This window comes from Megalops cyprinoides, chromosome 1 (genome assembly GCF_013368585.1).
Source record: "Megalops cyprinoides isolate fMegCyp1 chromosome 1, fMegCyp1.pri, whole genome shotgun sequence".
Classification (NCBI taxonomy): Eukaryota; Metazoa; Chordata; class Actinopteri; order Elopiformes; family Megalopidae; genus Megalops; species Megalops cyprinoides.
Window position 1 is genome coordinate 7,447,047 of NC_050583.1, and position 16,674 is coordinate 7,463,720.

Sequence of the window (16,674 nt, forward strand, 5' to 3'; positions counted from 1 at the left end):
CTATCTAACACTAAACTCCACAACTGCTGCTGAAACAACCACTACCACCACACCAACACTCCCTACAAATACTACCTATCTAACACTAAACTCCACAACTGCTGATACAATATACACTACCACCACACCAACACTCCCTACAAATACCACTGATGAGACACTAATCTCCACCACTGCTGCTGAAACAACCACTACCACCACACCAACGCTCCCTACAAATACTACCTATCTAACACTAAACTCCACAACTGCTGCTGAAACAACCACTACCACCACACCAACACTCCCTACAAATACTACCTATCTAACACTAATCTCCACCACTGCTGCTGAAACAACCACTACCACCACACCAACACTCCCTACAAATACTACCTATCTAACACTAAACTCCACAACTGCTGATGCAATATACACTGCCACCACACCGACACTCACGACCTCAGAACTACCCTTCAACACCACAAAAACGGCATTCACTACCACAGAGCTACCCCTCAACATAACAGAACTACCACTGAACACAACAGAACTGCCCTTCACAACCTCTGCTAGAGATACCCCTGAAACCACCACACCAACACTGCCTACAAATACCACTGATCAGACACTAATCACCACAACTGCTGATACAACATCCACTACCACCAGACCGACGCTCCCTACAAATACTACCTATCTAACACTAAACTCCACAACTGCTGGTACAATATACACTACCACCACACCAACGCTCCCTACAAATACTACTGATGAGACACTAATCTCCACCACTGCTGCTGAAACAACCACTACCACCACACCAACACTCCCTACAAATACTACCTATCTAACACTAAACTCCACAACTGCTGGTACAATATACACTACCACCACACCAACACTCCCTACAAATACTACCTATCTAACACTAATCTCCACCACTGCTGCTGAAACAACCACTACCACCACACCGACACTCCCTACAAATACTACCTATCTAACACTAAACTCCACAACTGCTGATGCAATATACACTACCACCACACCAACACTCCCTACAAATACCACTGATCAGACACTAATCCCCACAACTGCTGATACAACATACACTACCACCACACCGACACTCCCTACAAATACTACCTATCTAACACTGATCCCTACCACCAGCGCTGCTACCACTAAACTAACCTCTGCTACTACGGAACTCCTGACCACTACAACAGAGCCAGCCCCGGTGTGTAAGAACAGCGGAACTCTGCAGGACAAAGTGTGTCTCTGTCCTGACGAATGGACTGGGATGACCTGCGAGACACGTGAGCACTGATGGAAACACACACACACACACACACACACACACACACACACACACACACACACACACACAAACACACACATACACACACACATACACACATACACACACACATACACACATACACACACACATACACACAAACACACACATACACACACACACATACACACATACACACACACACACACATACACACACACATACACACAAACACACACATACACACACACATACACACATACACACAAACACACGTACAGACAAACACACACACACAGATACACACAAATACACACACACACACACACACACACACACACACACACACACACACACATGTGCACACCAATACACACAGAAATTAATTTTAAATTATTTTTAATTCATCCTGTTGTCTTCTTTTGCCTTATCCCATAGAAAATTTCTGCAAGAACGACACCATTCAAAATTTCACATTCAGTCAAACTATTGTTGGATTGTTCAGCTATTCTCTCGAGCTGTGTGCCTCAAATACAACAAACGGTAGGTTTCCATCCAGCATACAGCATGCTCGTGTCCTTTGTGTGTGCACTCCGGGGCCAACATACAGCAAAGAAATAGTTTCACGCTATCATTCATTCAAAATTCTATGTAAGAAAACCGTTTTTCTGTAATGGACCAAATGAAGCAGCATCAGTGAATCTCTGAAAGCACTGAGATGTTAATTGGCTTTTCGCTTGCTTGTAAACCACACAACCACAGTTTTCTATCACCCAGAAAAAAAAAGGAAAAGGTCTTAACACTAGCATCAGCATTAGCACTAGCAGCAGATATAGCAATGTGTTTCTTATTACTGCACTGTGTTGTGGATTGACACGCGTTTCGAATGTGGCTTGTCCCGTTCTGTATGTACCGCTGTTCTTTGCGACTCTGTGAGATGTGCTTTCAGCGCTGTTGCCCTGGATAAGTGTGACTGCGGGGCGATAAAACTGAAAACAATGCGGACAATGAGGTGCAGGCTGCTGATACGATCTCCCATTCTCTGTCAGCGGGAGCTCCCAGGGCTTCGGCGAGGTGCACAAACAACAGCGGAATGATCGAGTTCAACTCAGTGCAGGAGGTGGACTGTGGTGCGACCCTGCGCGACCTCCAGAAGGACGTGAGTACCAGCCAGAGGGGTTGTGAGGAGGTGCCACTGGCAGCCGGCAAGAGCAGACCGAGTTTTGAGGGAGGCCAAAAGGAGTTCGGCTCCAAATTACATTGTGCTTCTCTATGAAGCTGTGTGTACTTGACTCTTAGTTTCTACGCTGTCTAGTTTCAGCTTAGCACAAGTTAACTTGTGGTAGTGCTTGAATGGTGTTGTGCTCACGTTCACTGGTTGAGAGTGTTGTTAACCTTGCTTGACACTTGTTAGCCTTGCCTGGCGCTCACTTAACTTGGGTGGATACACTTTTATTCTATTGTGCTGGAAGTCAATCTGGATGAGAGCCTCCGCTTAATGAATGTAATGCAATGTAATGTAATGTAATCATGAGGTCTTGTTCTTTAAACTTGATCAGTGAATCAAAAAAGGAGTATTAGTTGCTGACACATTTTACGTGGTGATATGCATGGGACGGCAGTGTGGTGTGGTGGTAAGGTGAAGGGGCTGTGCATCAGAGGTTGCTGGTTTGATTCCCAGGTGGGTCACGGCTGTTGTACTCTTGGACAAGGTCCTCACTCCAACGTAAATGACGTGTGGAAAAGATCTGGCTGTTATAAATGGATAACACACAAAAATGTTGAGTTTTGAAAGTCAGTCTAGATAAGAGTGTCTACTAAGCAGCTGCAATGTACTGATACATACATATCCTCAGTCCGAAAGCCACAGGAAAAAGAGCTGACAGGAGTAAAACAATGCACTCAGGGTGGGAAACACACCGTCCACCTAAACAGCAGAGTTGGCATTTTGATTTATGGCCTGTATTTTCACTTTCTAAGGAGCAACTCCTAATCTCAGTGATATCAGACATAAATTTTCCCGCCTAAATCAGCATTAAGCGACATGTCTCTCCCCTTATCAGCACGCAGGGGGAAAGAATCTGATGCTCTGTGGACAATGAACCCCAGTGTGCCTTGCCTGACGTAGTTTGATTGCAGAATAATGAACAAATGTCAAACATATTCATCTTTATAAAACATGTATGCAAAGACTTTTTTTAAAAAAAGTTCATATTTATAACGCACAGCACTTACTCTCTTGTTTATTTGCAGTTGCGCCAACCCCTTAAATTCACTTAACCGCATTGTAAATTGATCCTGAAATTGATCCTGAATGCGCTGGATGCAAACTTACATGGTTACACACGGGGAACGCAATTCTAATCTGCAGCAATGCAATGACCTTTGTTATCTGAATTTTGTTACCTCAACCCTAGTGCCTGCTGTTCTCAGAGTTCTTCACCTTCCCACAACCCTTTATGTAATTGTATGTAAATTCAAAGGTTGCATAAGTGCCTCTATTGGGTGTGAAAGTCACACAGCACCTGTTAAGTGTAATATAAAGTGTAAGTACACAGATATTGCCTGCTTACTATAATCAGTGAGAAAACTGCCTGTTCTTTGCAGATAACCTCAGCCAATGTGGTACAGGTTGCTTCCAACACTCAAATCCTGACTTCAAACTCCAAGAACCTCACAGCCGAGAACATCACCGCTGCAGCTGAAATTGCAGAGAAACTCCTGCTTGGCAAATTCTCTGAGGTAGTGCGCTCCTGACTCCAAGTGCTGCTGTTCAATTATCAGTGCTGTCAGCTGTATATGGCACAGAAGGGCTTTCAAATACTGTGGAATCAAATCACAGCACAGCACAAAGTGCATATCCCAGATAAGACTCATTGCCATCAATAGCTCTGTGTCCTCACCACGGTGCAATGTGTTGCGCTTTAGACTGAACCTGCTCAGTAGTGGTATAACCTTCATATCATTGCCATAGCATTGACACAGCGATGTGTATGTGCGCATGTATGTGTGTGTGTGTGTGTGTGTTGAAGTTGTGGACTAGTCTTATAATTTTTAATACACCCATCTGACCCAGCCCCTACCCCTGACCCAGCCCCTACCCCTCTACTTAAAGCATGCACCATGGTCATCTCTGAACCCATCACATTGCTTGTAAACTCCTGCCTCAATTCTGGTGTTGTTCCTGCTGCCCTTAAAACTGCTGCAGTGACTCCTATTCTTAAAAAAAACTGATTCCGATCCAACCTCCCTGTCCAACTACCGCCCTATCTCCAACCTACCCTTTTTAGCCAAGGTACTGGAGAGAGTGGTGGCCTCACAACTACACACCTTCCTCAGCCACCATGACCTATATGAGCCCTTTCAATCTGGTTTCCGCACACATCACAGCACAGAGACAGCCCTATTACAAGTGGTCAATGACCTTCTCCTGTCTGCTGACTTTGGTTCATTAAACATCCTCATCCTCCTTGACCTAAGTGCTGCTTTTGATACTGTCAATCACAATGTTCTCATCTCCCGTCTGTCTGCTATTGGCATCTCTGGCACAGTCCTCACATGGTTTCAGTCATACCTCACCAACAGAAAGCAGTTTGTCACACTTGGTCCACATAAATCCCCCATGTCCCCTGTCACTTGTGGTGTCCCCCAGGGTTCTGTTCTTGGGCCCCTCCTCTTCCTCATATATATCCTCCCACTTGGCCACATTATTCACAGCCACGGCCTAAATTTCCACTGCTATGCAGATGACATTCAATTATATCTTACCACTTCCTCCTCCACTGACCCCCCACCCAGTTCCCTCACTGACTGCCTTTCCGACTTAAAACTATGGATGCATAGCAATTTCTCAAACCCAACACAGGCAAAAACGAAATTCTTCTTATTGGCCCTAAATCTCTGCTTTCCAAATCTCCCAGTTTCACTCTCAACATTGATGGTACACTTGTCAACTCCACTCTTGTTGTTAAAAACCTTGGCAGACAGCTTGACTCCACTCTTAGCTTCGATCCCCATTTTAAAACACTCACCAAGACTGCCTTCTTTCACCTCCGGAACATTGCTCGCCTCCGACCCTTCCTCTCTATCAGCGATGCACAAACGTTGGTTCACTCCTTCATTATGTCCTGCCTAGATTACTGCAACTCACTTTTCATTGGTCTCCCCATTAAATCCCTACAAAGACTCCAATATATTCAAAACTCTGCAGCCAGACTCCTCACCCATACCAAACGATCTGCACACATCACCCCCATTCTTCATCAGCTTCACTGGCTACCAGTTCTGTCCTGGATTAAATACAAAGTACTGCTTCTCACCTTCAAAGCCCTCCATAACCTTGCTCCTCCCTACATCCGTGACCTCTTGACCCCCTACTCTCCATCCCGCTCTCTTAGATCCTTTGACCAAAATCTCTTAGCTGTCCCCCACACCAGACTCTCCACCCCGGGCGGCAGGTCCTTCAGTGCCATGGCCCCCAAACTCTGGAACTCCCTCCCTCAACCTCTTTGCGACTGACTTCTCTTTCGTTCTTTAAAGCACATCTCAAAATCTTTCTTTTCAATGATCACTTCTCCTCCACCGCCACTGCATAGCTCTACCTTTTTTTTTTCCCCTTGACTACCATGTAAAGCGACCTTGGGTATTGAGAAAGGGGCTATATAAATGTAACTTATTATTATTTATCATTATCTGAAGGAAACACAATAGAGATTATTGTTTTCTAAAATGAAGACGCAGCTATTTTTGGGTTTACCTTAAGCTGCAGTTACTCCAATTAAGATGTGGTTCATGTCTGTCTGTTCTGTGCATGTCACAGGACGTTGCTGTCTCCACGGTGACCACCATCAGTCAGCTTCTGCAAGCTAACAATGACCAGTTCTCTTCAGAGAGCAGAAACACCACACAGAGGTAAACCAGCTCACCTGTAACAGGTGATCACAGTGCTGCCATTCATGCCACGTACCTGCGTGTGACTTTGAGAGAAGGGCCCTCGAAGTGGGCCTGCCCTCTGACAATATCACTATCACTCATTTATCTTGTAACTTTTGGGTGGAAGCATTAAGTTCTAAAAAGGCTTTACTACCCAAACCAGTGACTTTCCCACGGATTCAGGCTAACCCTTTGCGTCTGTGGAGATTTATCATTTGTCATAAATTTTAGAAGATTTGTCAGATTACGGAAAGTCAAAAATGATCACTTTCCTGTCCCTGATTGATGCAATTACTGGGTCATCATGGTTAGAGATGTTTTTGGTTTAGACTGCCCTCACCTTTGCTGTGTGTGTGTGTGTGTTACTCTTAGTCTGACAAAGGCACTGGAGACGTTCGCTCTGAACCAAAGTGCCTCAAGGTTGGATTTGGTCCAGCCTTTGGTCCAGCCCAATTTGGCAGTGCAGTCCAGCAATGTGCCTGCCCAGTCATCTCCAGGGGTTCAGTTCTCAGCCATGGTTGGTGAGTGTCACCATCCATCTCTATAGACAAGGACGTTACATATTTGCTTAGCAGCTTTACATCTCACAAACATAGTTTATACAGCCATTAAATCTAATGGATTAATCAAAGTGAGGATCTTTGCAGAAGACAGGGCACAAGAGGCAGTGTCCTCCTTGGGGTTCAAACCCACAATCCTGCCCAACAGAGACTTCTGACCACCACATTACCTAACCACATAAGGTTTTTTATATTGCTTGTTTGCTTCTCAGGCACGTCAGGTGGCTTTGTGTCCAGAGGAGTTCATCTTAACCCCAATGCTTCCCAACTGACAGCCAACAAATTCAACGGCACAGGGGCAAGCGTAGACATTTTCATCAAAGTTCCATCAGGTAAGCATAGTGCACTCTCAGGATGGAACTGGCCCAAGATAGTGCCCATACCGTGTGGCATGGTGCTGGGTTAATACAAGCCCAAGTTAGTACAGGTTGAGGCTAGAGCAGGGTATAACTTATAGGATCAGGATGATAAACATGCTTCTTTGGTATGGTCTGACATGAATACAAGGCCCAAATCACCAGAGGCCCAAATCTGGAGAGGACAGCTTAGTGCAAGACATACCAAGTACAGTGTGGTAATGGGACACTACTGTAAAGTTACAGTTCGATGTAGATTAATAAAAGTAAGAGTTTGTGTAGGCCTTAATACAAGCCCCAGCTTGTACAGGCCCAAGTGAGTATAGATACAGGTAACAGCTGAAGTTAGAACAGTGTAGGCTGGCATGTTAAAGCATAAATAAAAAAATACCCACATTCTGATATATAGCTCCCACTAGTGATTTATTTTGTTAACTACACAGTGTTGTTCATATAAATATATCTGAATCAGGCCCAGGTCAGTGTAGGCCCACATTAGAACTGGCAGCCCACTGCTACAAAGTGCTGTCCTGCTCAAAATGCTTTCACTACACAGAGCTATATTCAGCTTAATATGAATGGCATCAGCAAGCAAGAGTCCTCAGTGCAACACTCTGTGCCACATGAATGGATCTGTCCAACCTGTCTTTGATGAACTGTCAAGTATAAGACCTGCCTCCCGTCACTCTGGCTGCCTATCACAACCTGTCTGCCCAAAACACTCTCCTCCTTGTGACAGGAGGATCACGCAAGGACACAAACATCGGTTTTGTTCTCTACAACAACGACAAGTTCTTCCAGTCGAACGTTTTCCCGAACACGCTGGGCATCAACCGGACCGTGATCTCGGCCAGTCTGGGCAGCAGCGGCAGCAGCCGAGCGCAGGTGATGCCTCAGCGGGTGGAAATGATCTTCCGGCCAGCTGTAAGTGCTTCCTGTGCCCCGCCCACCGCGACTTGCCCCACCCTGCCAAACCCCAAACACGCACTGCCCATCTCACCATGACCTGCCCTTTTCTGTGTGCTATAAATATTAACCGGAACACCAATTAACATTTGCTGCATTCCCAATTCCCAAATGTCCCCTTTGGCAAGGCATTTAAGCCACAATTGCCTCAGTAAACATACAGCTGTATAAATTGATAACATGTAAAAACTGTAGCCTATGTAAGTTGCCTTGGATAAGAGTGTCTGCTAAATGACAGTAACACAATATAATGCAAATTTACCAGAATAAAACAAACCCCTGGCTGCACCCCTAAGAGATGATATACTACTGTTACTACTATACAGAGCAAATAGTCATCTTTACTCCCTGTGTCTGCTTAAAACACGAAGGCATACTGCTTAACGACTGTATGGTTTTGTGTTTTTAAGGGTTTTATGAGAGTCTTTATTTTTGTTTTTTTTTTTTTCAGCCTGTGCCAAACATGAGCCTACACGATTATGCCTGTGTGTTCTGGGACTACACTTCAAAAGACTGGAGCACCGTGGGCTGCACAAAAAAAAACAGCAGCACTCCTGGGAGCCTGGGCTGTGTCTGCAACCACACCACCAACTTTGCCCTGCTGATGGTGAGGGAGCCTCCCCCGTGCTTACTGTCTCCCCAATTATAAAAACACCCCGTCACCCTGACAACCCCCTTCCGCCAAACTCAGTTCACTGCCTCACTGTAATCCAAACCTAGGCCCAAGATAGGCTCAGCTAGAGATGAAAATGGCAATAACATAATAAAAAGCATAAAGAAAATGCAAAAAAAGATGATTGATGTACTCAGCTGCTGTACTTAGTTTGCCACTAAGTAGAAATAGCCGTACAGAGAAGATTTTCTCTAGCTGTAGTTAACAGATATTTTCTGTTGCTATTTTCTAGCTACGGATACTTGTTCTATCTGATTAAAGATGACAAACGATCATAAGTAGGGGATTCAATCAAAATCATGTCATTTTAAAGGAAGAAAAGTTTTGTAATATGGTGGTGGAGTACATTTACATTTACATTTATTCATTTAGCAGACGCTTTTATCCAAATCGACGTATAAAAGTGCATATAGTGGGCAAGCAGGCACAAGGGCAAGATGTGTACAGGTCATACAATGCAGATAGTGCTGAAGCTGAGCAAAAGGTCAGTGTAGCAAGACAGAACTAATCTTATCTAAGGTTACATATATCAAATACAGTCACTGGGACAATAAAGTGCTGCTATACTACCTAGGCAAAAATGTGCTACAATCTTGGAAGTTTTTTTTTTTCAATTGGCTAGCACTTTTCCTTAAGACTTGGTGGTGTTTGATGGTATCCAGCAGAATTCACTCTGCTCATTCTGATGTGATCATTGGCTTGTCCTAAGCCTAATTATGTCTGTCTGCAGTCTTTTAGGCAGGACTTTAAGTATGCAGAAACACTGGAATGGATTAGTTTGTTTGGATGCTCTCTGTCGATGATTGCCCTGACCTTGACGATTATTTTTGAGTTGATGGTCAGGTAAGACCTTTCATTTAATATCATTTAATGTTTTTATGACTTGAATTAAAATATGCACCGGTAATTACATGTCGAATGTGAGAATAGACCAACACAGATGGCCACAGTCTGACATGAATTTCTATTTACCAAGAATTTATACATCCTGATTTCAGTGGTTGAAAGGGAATTTTGGTTGAACAGAGCATAAGTAAGCTTTTTCCCATAATACTTTCATGAGAAATAAACTATCTATCATCTATGCATATTCAGCCAAGCTGGATATTTTATTAAATTGTCAAGTTTATGTTTAATAATCTTTGTTAATGTAGCACAAATGAAGAGTCAACATGTGATTCTTGTGATCAGTAGAGATTGTCATTATTAGCTCAATCATTCTGAGGTCTCATCCAGAAAGTCATATTGCCCCTGAACCTCTTACCCATCCCACCTCTTACCACCACAAATTCCAGGGGCCTCCCTCAATTTCAGGGCTCGGTCCCCACCTCAATATTCTGAGATGCTTTAGCCTCAGTCTTGTGCCAGCAAAGTGTTGCTCTGTTGGTTCACAGTAAGTCCTGGACCAGCAACTCCACCGTAACCCTGGTGAGCACCTACTCATCTCTGCTGATCTTCAACATCCTCTTCGTCACCGGGTCCGAAAATTCCCCCGGGGAGAAGGTCTCCGTGTGGGCCAATTCCGAGAACAAACGGCCGCCGTCGGAAGAGCACGTCGACCCCGACGGCGGCCACTGCACGCCCGTCGCCGCTCTGATGCACTACTTCCTGCTGGCCACATTCACCTGGAACGCGCTCTATGCCACCCAGCTGCTGCTGACCAACCTGAGGAAGGCCCGCTTCCAGCACGGCAAGCAGTCCCGGTCCCGGCTCAACCTTATCACCATGGCGATTGGCTGGGGTGAGGGAGCCGTCTGAATTCAAGTCATTTCAGGAGCATGAAACACATTTTTTTTTTTTTTAGCATAACAGCCTGTTCTTAAACTTTGCCCTCTTATTTTTACATGCATCTGTGTGCATGCAAGTTTAAAAAAAAAAAAAAATTCGTCCAGCACCCATGTGTGATAGCTCACTACTAGATGACTACTGAAGCTAATACTTTATAGGTAGCTTTTATGCATTGTCTCAAAGAGTGATTTGTCCTGAGATGGAAAGCAGGGGCAATATTCAGTGCTTGCAAGTGAGCTTGCTCACAATGCTCGCGATGCTCTATGAGGTAAGCTAACTCACATTTGCACTGCTACCAAGAGGGCTGTTGATACACATAGGAGAAAATGGAAGGGAACAGTACGCAGATATCAACGATGCCTACGATGAAATCTATTAGAACATCGAGTATGATCTTTATGGATTTACCACACAAAATGGCATGATCCATTTTTCAAAAACATCTGTAAAACTGTGTTTTTATCCTATTCATATTATCTGGAACATTATGCTAAGCTTTTGGCATTTCTCGTCCAATTGTCTTCCTTGTCACTGTTCAGGTTTTCCATTGCTGGTGGTGTCTATCACGCTAGGGGCCACATACAGAGTGAGCAACCCTCTGAACTATCGCCAGGAGGAGTTGTGAGTGTGCTGACTATGAGTTCTAATCATAAGAATTTAATAACACAGATCAGTAAATCATCACTGATTGCCAGAACAGTTGAAAATATCACTGGATGCAAGACATTATTGAACCTATGAGAGCCATGTATTTAAAACTGATTTTATCAGGCCAGGAAGTGTGCAGTAATAATGTGAGTGAGTGTATGTGTGTGCGTGTGTGTGTGCGTGTGGATGCATGTGTGTGTGTGCATGCGCATGCGTGTGTGTCTGTGCCTGTGTATGTGTATGTGCCTATGTGTGTGTGTGTGTGTGTGTGTGTCTGTGCCTGTGTATGTGTATGTGCCTATGTGTGTGTGTGTGTGTGTGTGTGTCTGTGACTATGTGCATACGTGTTTGCACACATGTACATGCACATACATATGCACATACCCACACCTAACTGTACCTGTGTATGTTGCAGCTGCTGGCTGGCTTCCTTGGACAAAGAAGGGAATTTTGACGCCGGGAAGCCTATGCTGTGGGGCTTCCTGCTTCCCGTGGCCCTCATACTCCTCTTTAACACCGGGGAGCTGGTGTACTTCGCTGTCATGACAACCAGGCAGACACAGCGCGGCAGCGTCCGCAAGACTGGCCGACACGTCCGCAGATGGTAAATGCGCTGAAGGGGGAAAAATCAGAACCAATAACATGGGAGAGGCAGTCTGCTCATGCAGCTGACGTGGCATACCGCAGCGTTGCATCCACAACATTCATATCTGCTTATTATGACTAGCATATTGTCTCTCTCAGGGGTGCGGCCAGGGGTCTGTTTTTCTTCTGTAAATTTGCGTTACATTATATTACTCTCATTTAGCAGATGGAGATCCAGAGCAACTTACGTAGGTTACAGTTTTTTTTACATGTTATTCATTTATGCTGCTGGATATTTACTGAGGCAATTGTGGGTTGAGTACCTTGGTCAAGGGTACAGCAACAGTGCCCCAGCGGAGATTCAAACCAGCAACCTTGCAGTTATGAGCCCTGCTGCTTTCCACTTACCACTACCACTACCTATGCTGCACATAGTGGTAAGAGGCTTTGTTACGATATAGGTGGCATTAAGCTAAACTGGTGATTAGTGCAATATGGTTTCTGTGAGAGAGGCATATAAGTCTGGTCAGTTAGCTAGCCTCAGTCTACTGGTATAGGTCCACTGAAACAAAACCCAATATAATATTCTGAAACATAAGAAAGCAGCCCACCTCATATATCCAGACTTTCCCACTGTTTCAATAAGGACTGTAAACCCATACTTGTACTTGACAACATTGCAATACCATAGATAAGACACTGTTCTCAGCGGTTCTTTCCACCCACCCCAGGACGATGGTGAAGGCATTCCTCAGCAACCTCTCCCTAGCGGTGCTGCTCGGCCTTTCTTGGTTTCTGGGCTTCCTGATTCTGATGACCCATGACCCAGATGTGGTCCATGTCCTCAGCATCATCTTCTGTGTTTTCAACACCACCCAGGTGGGTCACCAGCTCAGAGCCGTCAATGACACATACTGTATGCGGCCATCTCTTAATCCAGTGAAGTATCTGCACACTCAAAAGTAGGCTGTGCTACATTCAAACGAATTTTACACTGATGGCTGTTGCTTTCCGTAAGTGGAATGTTGCAATGTGGTTTTCACCAAAGTCTGCTTCAGATTATTCAGTATGTGAGTGTGTGCTTAAAAGTGAAACCTGGAGAAGGTGCTGTTTGACTGTTGTGCTTTGAAAAAAAAACTGAGTTTCACTTTTGCAGGGGCTTACCATGATGTTACACATCAACTCAGATCACAGGAGAAACATCCTCATTCTCATCCATCATTCTTTCATCCATCGTTCTTTTAATTGCTTATATATTATCATGTAGTATTCTGCAAGAATGAAAAAAGTGGCTCACCGTGTTTTTAAATTCAAGATGTTTTATGAATGCTTAAATGCCCTCTCCTGTTGTCTGCCAATCACACTGCAGGGCCTGCAGATCTTCATTCTGATGCCACAGTGGAGTGAGATTTTCGCCAAGGCCCGTTCCATACCCACCCCTACAATCTCCATTGCCCTGCACTCTAAGACCTACCACATAAGGCAAGGTGTGAGCACCATCTCAGGAAACAGGGAGTCCTACAAACAGATGGAGACGGAGTTCGTGTCCCGTGTCTCGTTCGTTAACCGCGACTGTGCCTCAGATTTCAGAGAGGCAGAGATCTGAGTCTGAGGCCCCTCAGATCTGCACTCCAGCTCTTGATTCCCACAGCGAATTCCACAGTGTGGGGACAGGAAAGCTTTGAGCATGCTTTTGCTTTGCACTGTAATGGCTGGCATCAGCCTGGACAGCTTGTGAACCTTGGTGTGCATTAAATGAAACATGCAAAATTGACTTTGTGAGGCAGAAACCCTTTTGAGTGCGCCCCCCCACCCCCTTACCCAGGAGGACATCCGCCATTTCTGACTGTTGGCACTACTGTCCTTGGCAGGTGAAGGCAAAATGTGATGGCTTGGGTGGGAGGGGGAGTTAAGAGCACAGCTAGCTGGGTAAGATTAAGTAGGAATATGGCAGTATGTGGAATTTGGTAACTGCAAGTACAGACAATCAATTGAGAGTGAAGATGCATACTGGTCCCTCTGGCAGCCCGGTGAGTTTTGCTCCTCACAGTAAAAGTGATGGCCGTGTTGGGGTGACTAAGCTTTTGCAATGGCCTGATGTTGCCCATGGTTGCTGGGTTCTTACAGGCTTTACGGTCTGAAGAGGAGCGCGTGTGAAACGAAAAATCAGTTGTGGACTGGTTGTGAAAATCTGTTAGCCTGCAGTGTTTTTTTTCATTCTGTTTGGTCTTCGTAAGACTGTGGAGCAAAGATTATATTATATACAATGCTTTTTGCTAAAGAAAGTGTGTCAGAGTCTTATGGTGCCTCAGTTTGTTTCTGTATATACAGTATGTTGCTTTGGTTGTGTAATGGGGGTGGTCACTATGGAGGATAAATAATATGTTATTAGCAAAAAATTCCATTGGCCACAGGTCCATTAATGCACTGATGCATATATAATAATCCTTACTTAATTTAAGCGCTGCATCAATTACCAGAGGTTCAGACAGATATTTGATTCATTATTGGTTTGGTAATCTAGCAAATATGGAGAAATATTTTTTTTTCTCCTTACATGTAGAGCCTTATTTGTTGAACTCAAAATGTTTAAGTCAAAATGCTGTGAAGAAGAAAAAAGAAAAAAAGAAGAAAATTGCCTCGTATCCCTTGTGTTGAATTAAAAAGACAAACCTCATTCCCTACTTTTGGGAATGGATAATTGTATATTCTCTCTCTAAGTCCATATGTTTTTCTGTTTCAACTATAATATACAACATGTAATATATAATATAAATGTGCCATGTACAGTATAATGTAAATTTATCATGTGAATGTATATGCAAATTGTGTTATGCTCCCTCCATTTCTCACTGTACAAAGCCGTAAATGTGTATATGTAAATAAGATTATGTTCTATCAAACAAGTGTTCTTTTTACTTAAATACACATAAATATACTGTATATTTAAAATTTGCCCATGCATCTTGTGTAATATTTTTTGGAACTCTCTGACTGTTCCTTGACCTCGCATCTTTTGAAATTTATTTTGCTTTGGCTTCGTTTATCACAAGCATTAATGTTATTTACACTTTGTTCCGGCAACAACACTTTACAAAAGGAAATCTTTTTCAATGAAATGCCTACTTATAGCCCATGACCTGCACCTTACTGCGTGACCTTACAGGAGATTAGTCTTTACATTATCGTCATTTAGCAGACATTCTCATCTGAGGCTAAAATGTTTTTCCTTTTATACCGATGGAATTTACTGAGGCGGTTGTGGGTTAGGTACCTTGCCCAAGAGGAGAGCAGCAGTATCTCAGCAGGGTAATAAAAGCAACGACCTTTTGGTTACAAGCCTTTCTCTTTACCACTACACCTACAGCTTATATAATATGGTGGGACCTCAATGGCCATGAGAATAATGTCCTGAACATTGGCATTAAAGGCTGTTATCATACCATTTGCCATATGCTAATACACTTACCACAACGGGGCAGCATGGTCGCTCAGTGGTTAGCACTGCTGCCTCACAGCAGTGGTCAGCAGAAGGTCCTGGGTTCGAATGCTGGCCGTCCCTGGTCCTTTCTGTGTGGAGTTTGCATGTTCTCTTTGTGTTTGTGTGGATTTCCGCTGGGCGCTCCGGTTTCCTCCCACCATCAAAAAGACATGCATGTTAGGGTTAATACTCCTGTCAGTGCGCTTGACCAAGGCACTGACAAAAGAACTGGAGTTGGTCCCCGGGCCAATTATATATATAATTAATATAACCATATTCTTACATATTAATATATAAATATATTAATATGTAAGAAGTGAAAACCAACCATTTAAACACGATGAGGTATTCAGTCTAATCATGTTTTAAAAAAGAACGTATTTGCAACTCCCTGTTGAGTGAAATCAGAAAATACATTCAGTTGTTTTGGCTGTTGGAGGAAAATTCTGTCTGATGGCTAAATCTGTGCAATACAGTTTCCATTTACCAAGAATGCTGTGATCAGTTGAATGCCGCCCCCCCCCAACCCCCTCCATTTTTTTTTTTTTTTGTAGCTTATGTAAGGTTACAGCAGCAGAGCCCTAGGGTAACTGAAAACCCAGACCAGAGCCCTCAAGTCCACAGTTCAGTAACACCTGATCATTTAGTAATACAAACAGATAATTTAATGATGACTCAATGTGATAGCTCAAACATTTTGTGATAGGGAATGAGAATATTATCTGATAAAAGACCTGCAGGTAGACATTAAGTTTCAATGACCGTTGAGCTTTTATGTTTTTTTTTAATGCTGATGTTGATTTATAGAGTGCATTGCGACAGTCTTCACCTCCCCTAGAAACTTAAAGTTTGTTAACTGTTGGCGTTAATGATTAATGTTAAATGGTCAAGGGCCCTTTGTCGTCAATCAAATTTGAACCTACCAATAACAGATCTTATTTAACCAGCTGAACCAAAACCTGTTAACTGTTAAAAACTAACATGTTTTTAATTTGTCTGGAAACCAGCCTATTGATTAATCAGCCACACCTGCCTAATTAAAAGCCTATTAAATACAGGTGTGTGGCTGGAGGGCAAGGGACACTCATTTTGTTTCTGATGTCAGTTTTTCAAGCTGTTTTTTTTCTGTTTGGTTTTTAAAATAAATTATTTTTATTATTATTTGAATCGTTGCTCTTTTTTATCATTTAATTGTGAGAGGTGTTGGCCAGCTTCTCCACAATTGGCTACAGTTCACTGCATGCGAGGCAGTGCTGGCTCTGTTGTAATGATATATAATGACTAAATGAAAGATCCATTGTGATTGATTGAATTCACTGCAATGTATTCAGTGATTGTGCACATCTACCGTTTTATCAGAATCAGTTTACCAAATTATACCCCTGATATGGGCCAGTCATATTGTC